Here is an 8,891-nt window from a genome sequence, read left to right on the forward strand (position 1 = left end):
CTGATCGTAATCTGTCAATTGGTTTCTCTCTCGAACATTGTGTCTCTGTGCCTCGCTCAGTAGCCCCCTCGATATGTAGACTTCTCGCGCGCGCACAGTTGTAGTGACGATGACGCCGAACCCAGTGTGCCTCGTTTTTACCGGCCTCATGTGATAGTTTTCACCCTGTTTTTTGTTAATTAACAAGGCAACCTTTTCTTTGTTACTACTAGTGAATCCGAAATCGTTTGGGGCAGACATAAAATATATCACTTCAACCCAATTATCGCAGTAACTATTTTAAAAGAAACTAGCTAGATGCCCGTGCGTTGCACGGAACATCAAGATGCATTTGTATGAGTAGATTATCTTGTGAGAGAAAAGGATGAACGAGGGAAGGCCGTATTTGCGAACGTCGAGAGGGGTGTGGGTATATTTTTGCAAAATTGCCATTATTTTCTTCCTATCCGTTAGATATAAATCCGACGGCCTATATTGCAGGATGGCACGCACACCATCATCACCAACTCTGTTTTCTACTCCCTCCGTTCCTAAATATTTGTCTTTTTAGAGATTTCAACAAGTGACTACATATGGAGCAAAATGAGTGAATCTACACTCTAAAATATGTCTACATACACATCCGTATGTGGTAGTCTATTTGAAATCTGAAAAAGACAAATATTTAGGAACGGATGGAGTATAAGAGTAGACATGGAGATATATCAGCAACATGGTCTACAACAAAAATGTGCTGCACTGGTTAGCGCCGGATGCTCGCAACGCGATGACATGAGTTCGAATTGTGTCTTTAACTTTAGATTTTTATATTATATATTACTTATTTAATATATACTTCTTTCGCTACTGTACTGACAGTGGAACCCACAGAGTACTTAGAATACAAGATTAAGGATGGACTTGTTTCTTTTTAACTTTCTGTACGAAGCTGTAGCCACCCTGCAAGTCACGTGTACACTGTACATGCATTAACTTTTTATAGAGGGACAATCATACACGCAATTAACTCAAATGGATTGGATGTCACTCTATTATTTCCAGCATAAGAGCATCTCCAACGGCAGCCGGCAAATTTCCTCCCATTTCCTTCCGCGGAGGACGACATCAAACGCCAGCGGCATACATTTTCACAACTCTAACCAACCAGATGAAATTCATGCAAACACGGACTGATTTCATATAAGCATGAAGGATTTCGTATAAAAAAGCCGGATCTTCATATAAATATGATGGATTTCATTACATTTACATGAACTAAGCGGTGCCAATCCGGCTATCTTGGTATAATTAATACTCTCTCCGTCGACCGGTAATACTTGTCCTAGAAATGGATGTATCTAGACTTATTTTAGTTATAGATACATACAATTTATCCATTCTTAGAACAAAAATTTCCCGCCAGCTGGAGAGGGAGTACATAATCTAAATGGCCGCCCGTGGATCCCTTTGTCTTCCTCATGTCCGGCAGACACTTTGCGGGGTCGACGAAGGTCCTCGGAAGAGACGAAGAAGCAAAGAAACCACCTGAATGCGCAGTCGTCGCCTCGACGGTGGCCTTCATGGGACCCAAGTGGCGGCGACCTCCCGTGTTCTACTTCTCCTCGATGATGGCGGCGGACACGGAGAAGCTGGCCACTGACTCGTCGCTGTCCACGCACCCGGCTTCTGTGTCTGCCTGCATGGCGCTGCCGCAGGCACGGGAGGCGCGATACGACGCGGCAGCGACGACGCCCGTACCGGTGTGCTCGCTGCCGTGTCGGCGTGGAGCAACTCGCCACTCCTCATCGAGCTGAACTAGAGCGGCGAGTTGCTGAACCACGCGCCTGCTTGGGGCGGCAACTGGCTCCGTCGGGCCAAGCGAGGTTGGTGAAGCATCGAGCGGCCTCGCCCGTATCCGGAGGGCTCGGTGGGCCACCCAGCCAGGTAATATACTGGAGAACGGCTCCTCGGAACCATCGGAAGAGTGGAGAAAATGGTGAAGGCGGAGATGGGGGAGCGGCGGAGGGGTGCGATTCTTGCCCGCTGTCTGTCTGGCCTCGTGTAAATAGAGGGCGGACGGTAGGAGCTTGGCCGGCGTCTGGCCTCGTTTAAACTGAGGGTGGACGGGAGGAGCTCGGCCGGTGTTGCGTTTAATTCCGGCCCACTCATGAGCGGACGTGTGGCCGGAGTAGGTTTCTCGGTTTGCATGCGGGTTAAACGGAGGGGTTTGATGGAGGCGAGGAGGCGTGTTCAGCCGGGCATGCAGCGGGCGGTGCAGTACTATTCGATTTGACAGCGGGCGGCGCAGTTCCCGATACGGCTTTAATGCAGACGAGCGAGGGAGTAGCGGTTCCCGAAATGTTGTACGGCCAATGCATCCTCCTTCAATTAATGCATGAGGGAAGTAATGGGAGGAGGACCGGGAAAAGAGGCTGCATGATGTGAATGCAACGCAGTTTGCCCTCATATAAAGGCGCCCCTCCATTCCAATGCATCTCCACATCGTACGCACCTAAGCATTTGCCTAAGCACCTACACTAAGCGCAAAAGAGCTCACTCCAGACCCATGGCGGCGATGCGCGCGAGTGGCCAGCGGCTGTGCCAGATGGTCCAAGACGTCGCCCTGTGGCATGGCGCCGAGGATCGTCTCCAGACGGTGTTGGAGACCGGCTAGTGGATGGCCGTCGTCGACGCCAACTACGACACTCAGTTGGACCAGATGATCGTTGCCACCACCAACAAGTTCATCGTCCTCAAGAATCTCGCGGACGACATCGCCGTACTCCTCCAGCCTGCGCGCCCGGGCTCCTCATTGCCTGCCACCCTAATCGCCTCCATGGCCGGAACCTCTTTCAAGCACTGGTGGCCCTGCGACTGCCCGCCGACGCCATGAAGAATGTCCACCTGGAGGTCGCACTCGCCACGAGGCGCCTCGCCCTGCAAGAATTCGTCGACCTACACATCCATGTGTACGAGCAAATCATGTACATAGGTATCTACAAGGCCAGTGAGGACGCTACAACGTTGGCCTTCCTCAACCAGCTGGAAGCCTTGGATGCCTTTGCTGAGAAGCACCTCGACCTCGCCACAAAAGCCGCCGCTCCTTAGCCGCCGGTCGGTGGCCCGGCGCACTAAGTTGAGGAGGAGGAGGTCGTACGTTGATGGATGCATCTTTCTTCTTGCCTTCTGTAACCACCACTGCGATCGCATCATCATCGTGGCCTTAATTCTTATTGTGGTGTTGTATTCTCGTTCCAGTTAATACCGACATGTGCGATCCCTTTGCTTAATTATATGCATCACTGTAACTAGTACTCCATCCGTCAATTTATAAGTTGTGCTTACCTTTTCCATCAACTTCGTGCAACGCGCGGGCATCTTGCTAGAAACACTAGAACATGTCGGATCGCGTGTGACCAAACCGACGATGCGCCAACCTAGCTACTACATACCCTGCTTATCTGGCGGAAATAGCCCCGCCCTAGCGTTTCCAATCGTTATTTCTATCTATCGATCGTGCCAAGGAGCAGAACCAAAATGTTACAATTTATACATGTTTCTCTACTCCTACTCCTATAAAAGACTCAGTTGGTGATGGTGGCGTGTCTGCCATCCGTCGTTTCTGACCATTAGATCTGCATCTAACGGCTATGAGGAAGTTGTGGAATTTTTGCAACAATAGCCCACTTCTCTGCTCCAATTTGCAGAAAACCCCTTATTAACTTGAAAGCAACGCACGAGCACATTGCTAGTAAAAGGAAAAGGCCTGCCGCGTTCGCGTCGCACTCCCCCCACACACGCCCGGGAATCCGGAGTACTCCACGGCCCGTCCGGCACGACACATGGCTTAGGGAAGGAGTGTTGCCTAGCATTTTCACTTTCATGTGGGACCGCCGTTGAGCAAACCGAACCGCACCCCGCCCGCCTCCGGGTTGGAAAACACAAACGAGGGGAAGATCTAGTTGTAGCACGAAAGCCAAGAAATTTGGTGTTAGAGGGGGCTCGTTGATAGAGTAGGAGCATTCCGTACTACTCTGCTCCTACTAGTACCAAGTTTGTACTATACAACTAGTACTACCACTATACAACTAGTAGGTATGTGGACGACACAGCATCGTAGGAACAAAAAACGGGAAGATCTTGTTTTGGGTGATTTATCTTTTTTTCTGTCAACGTAGTATGGATAATATGATGTGGGGGGCACCCATGAAGCTTATGTGGCTTGGTTGCATGGCTACGAAAGGTTAGAGAAAAATAAATAGATAATGTGTTTAGAGTGCACTCCACTAAACATATATACTTTGGATCCATTGCAACGGGCTGACACATCTATATCTATACCCCCTATATAGTGTGTGAATAACTTTGAAAGTTGGTCGTTGGATGAAGCCAATCCGACGGTACAAAGATGGCAAATCCGAGCACTACTGGCCGTTGGATATCATCTACATTCCACCAGATTCTGCCACATGTAGAATCTAGAAGACTCCATGGTTGAATTTCATTCATGACTAACTTTGCACAACTAAGCTTAGGCAAAGTGTGTCTGAAACAAATGTGGCTAACAAAATGGCCACCACAAGTGTGGCAAGATTTGGCAAGAAGTTGAGTCTATGACATGTGGACCATGTAGCTAGAAAAGTGTGGCAAGCCACAAGTGTAGCAATGAACCAAACACATGCCTGGTGTGTTTGGTAGGGTGTATGAAGGGTGCATGATCCCAAGAGTTCCCTTCTCGACCCATTTTTGGGTGTTTGGTAGAGTGTATGAGGGTGCATAAGTCCACACTAGATTAGCACAAATACAGTAGAAGCATGCATGAAGAGAACATACATGAAGAGGGGTGTTGAGTTGAGCATGCATGAAGAGGGAACAACTATGCTGAGACGAGAACGCAACCAAACACACTTGTGGCACGCCTAAGCTTAGGCGTGGCAACCTTAGGCTGCAAACCAAACCATAACTTTGAAAGTTGGTCGTTGGATGAAGCCAATCCGACGGTACAAAGATGGCAAATCCGAGCACTACTGGCCGTTGGATATCATCTACATTCCACCAGATTCTGCCACATGTAGAATCTAGAAGACTCTATAGTTGAACTTCATTCATGACTAACTTTGCCACAACTAAGCTTAGGCAAAGTGTGTCTGCCACAAAAATGTGGCTAACAAAATGGTCACCACAAGTGTGGCAAGATTTGGCAAGAAGTTGAGTCTATGGCATGTGGACCATGTAGCTAGAAAAGTGTGGCAAGCCACAAGTGTAGCAATGAACCAAACACATGCCGACACGCCTAAGCTTAGGCATGGCAACCTTAGGCTGCAAACCAAACCATAACTTTGAAAGTTGGTCGTTGGATGAAGCCAATCCGACGGTACAAAGATGGCAAATCCAAGCACTACTGGCCGTTGGATATCACCTACATTCCACCAGATTTGTGCCACATGTAGAATCTAGAAGACTCCACATGTAGAAGCATAATGCACAAACCACCAGAATCTCATGCGTGCAATGCACGTGTACCTTACTAGTAGTTGGTAGTAGTAAGAAACAAATTCCGGGTTTAGCACGAGCTCGTACGGCGGGAGCACCACAAGGCCTGCCGCAGGAGTTACATTTCCCTCTCGGGGCCCACGGGACCGAACTTCAGTGGCTTAGTGCCCGGCCTATGAGTCAATGACATGCGGATCTTAAATGCGGCTGGCCCACATGTCATTCTCATGGTGGTGGTGTGGTTCGCGACTCACTCGTTCGAGATGAACCGACCGGTGGTGGCGTGGCCGTGGCGAGGGTGCCACAGCTGGGCGTCGGGGCGTTACGAGGCGTAGATGGCCACACCGGCGGGTACTACATGTAGTACAGAAGTACTCCAGCTGAGGATTGATGCCCGGGATGAAATGTGTCACAGCCGCTGGATGAAAATTCGATGGTGCGGGACGTGTGGTGTCATGGGTTCATGCGGCGTTGTGGGAATCGCGTGTGGCTGTGGTAGAAACTTGATGCTCGCCGCATTTAAGGTGGCCCACATGTCATGCACACAAAGGCAGAGGGGCGGTGCGGCCGAGAGGGGTGAGGCGCACGTCGGGGGACGTGGTGCCGTGGGTTGGAGCGGCGTCGTGGGAATCGCGAGTGGCAGTGGATGAAACGTGATGGTCGCCGTAGTTGAACTTCCATGGACAAGCTGTCATGTCTACGGACACATGCATTGCATACCGATCACTAGAAGGAGTAGTAGAGAAAGCTAGGCGGATAAATAGTTCCTTATAAACAAGCGGACCCACGCTACTACTTGTTCCAAAGACATGCACACCATCGAAATAGTCCATCTATATCAATATACATAGAGAGGGGATATTTTTTTACAAGAGAGGAAATAGTTCATCCATCCATAATGCCCTGCTGCTGGTGCATCATCTTCTTCTTCTCTTCTTGTTCTCATTTTCTGTGGGAGACGGCTTCGCAACAAGCTCTCTAGACCTTGCAGCTATCTCGAAACTCACACGGGCATCGAGGGCAGCATATTTTATCCGCTCGTACGTCAAGGGATAATTCTCCCATACAGACGACCTTAATGCCAGCGTCCGTCACCCTTCTGAAGATTTGTTCCTAGCACAAAATTTGCTACGTCGAATAGGGATGGTATCGGTTTATCACAATCTTCTACAGGAATTTTTATTCTGGTTTGTAGGTCAGCGATGCTTTTCAAATCGAGGTTGTACGGCTCCAACTTCTGTTTGTCCCCTGCGATGGCTGCCCCACAGAAGTATATGTCCTCCCGAGACAAGAAATCGTGAAGCTCACCTGGTATGGAGGGCGCGTGTATGATGTGGTACACCAAAACATCATCTTCGAGGCACAGCTGAAGGACAGCGGCGTGTTGGATCTTCCCAGTGGCACGCTCCGTGTACTATGCGTCGAGACCGATGACATTCATCTCCACCTTTTGGAGGGAGTTGGATACATTGTTGATCCACTTCCGAACAACCCTTGGGTGGTCGGTGACTATGGCAACTATGCTCAACGAGCCTTCGACGAGGACATGTTGGACGCTAAAAACCTGCATCTTGATCTCTTTCGCCATTTGGAACCACTGGACCGGAGGGCTATGGTTTGGAGAATTAGGATTAGATGGCTAATCTAACAGATGATTATTTATAGGGGCTTCAGAATTACTCCAGGAGGATGTGAAGAGGTTAAAACAATGTGAATGCAGTGTGGTTTGGATGCAAATGAAGATCAAGGAGTAGTGAAAAAGCCGAGGAAAATCGGTTCCCGATGGAGAAGTAAATGGGAGAAGTTATGCGCATGCATGAGGAGAGGTGCGGTGGATTCACTGCTGCATGCAATGGATTGGACGGGCTCTTCGGTTGCCTTTTCTCTCTCCCACGCGCACAGAGTGGCCCACTTGCATGCTGCAGTTTATTGGCTGGAGTCGGGCTGCAGCTGCTCATGCGTACGCTAATTAATGCTGTGAATGCGGGGCATGGAGGGAAATGGGTGCATGCAAAAGGGTATATACCCAGACTAATTAGAGAAATACTAAAAAAAGTTATGCGCAGACAAAAGAGGACCGGAGGGAGTACTACTCATGTTCCTACTACGGTTAAGTAATATGCAGTTATCCTCAAAAAAGAAAAGTCCTTCTTCGCGCTTCCGCATGCACGAGAATTTGGTTCTGCTCGCAATATGGATGATAGCTGGAGGATGAAGTGAACCCAGAGGCATGCTAGCACGGGAGTGTACTCATGTTCCTACTAATCCTACTAGTAGTAGTAGTACAACTGTGGTACACTTGATGGTCAAAATACTATTATTCATCCGGTCCTCACAGTGAAGTGACAAGACCCTGCGCCCAAGGTGACACCAGTCCAGGCGGCGTGTCCAGGTTACCAAAGTTAGACTCACCTTGTGCACTGTGCAGTCACTGTCACCGCTGCTGGATAGCATGCCTCGCCTCGTCTCCCTCTCCCCTAGCACCACTCCATCTCCATCTTTGTCTCGCCGGAGATCCTGAGGTCACTCTTCATTATCTCACCGACAGCCTTCTCCCCCGTAAATCAAGCCCCCCAAAACCCCACCTTCCAAACTCCACCATGGCCGAACGCGAACCGCGCAGGATCCATATGAGTTGCGATTGGAGCTATCTCCCCAGTGACGTCCTCGACCTCTGTTGTTCGTGTATGGATATGTTGAGCGCCCTGCGGCTGGCTGCATGCTCGAGGGGCATGCGCACGGCCATCGTTGAAGCGAGGCCTAAGCTTTTCAAGACACCCTGCTTGCTGCTATCTGGTCTTGCGAGATTGGCTCACCATGATACGGAGGCATACATGATGCCCCTCGACTTCAATCCGATCTCCATTAGCCGAAGCTTCTTTGCAGGTATGTAGTGGGTCGCCGTACATCATTTCCCTCGACTTCGATCCGATCACCATCGCCCGAAACTTCTTGGCAGGTATGTACTGGGTCGGCATGAACTCCCACTGGATGGCTGCCGTCAGAGAAGACGGTAAAAAATTGGTGCTCGTGAACTTCCAGACCTCCCATGAGATTATCCTTCCTCCGTTGGATTATATAGAGTATTACCATCGCTGTCCTAGTCATCTAGATTATCACGTCAGTTGGACGGACCTTGTTTTGCAGAAGATTGTAATCTGCCAAGTGCCCACACGACATGCGGATTACGCAGACTTCAAGCTAATTGCCTTGTTTGACAAGTGACTCACCTATCTTTACGCCGATGCTTTCTTTAGATGGAGACAACTCAGCTCGCAGTGGATCATCGTCAATGCTGATACACACTTCTGTGATGCTATTGAACACAATGGCATCATCTACGCGATCGACAAAGCAGATGGCACCACGTATTGCTGGGACGGCGTGTGTAAGTTTTTTCCATCTCATGTTAATGATGA

Source organism: Triticum aestivum, chromosome 7D, assembly GCF_018294505.1.
Source record: "Triticum aestivum cultivar Chinese Spring chromosome 7D, IWGSC CS RefSeq v2.1, whole genome shotgun sequence".
In the NCBI taxonomy this organism is placed as follows: domain Eukaryota; kingdom Viridiplantae; phylum Streptophyta; class Magnoliopsida; order Poales; family Poaceae; genus Triticum; species Triticum aestivum.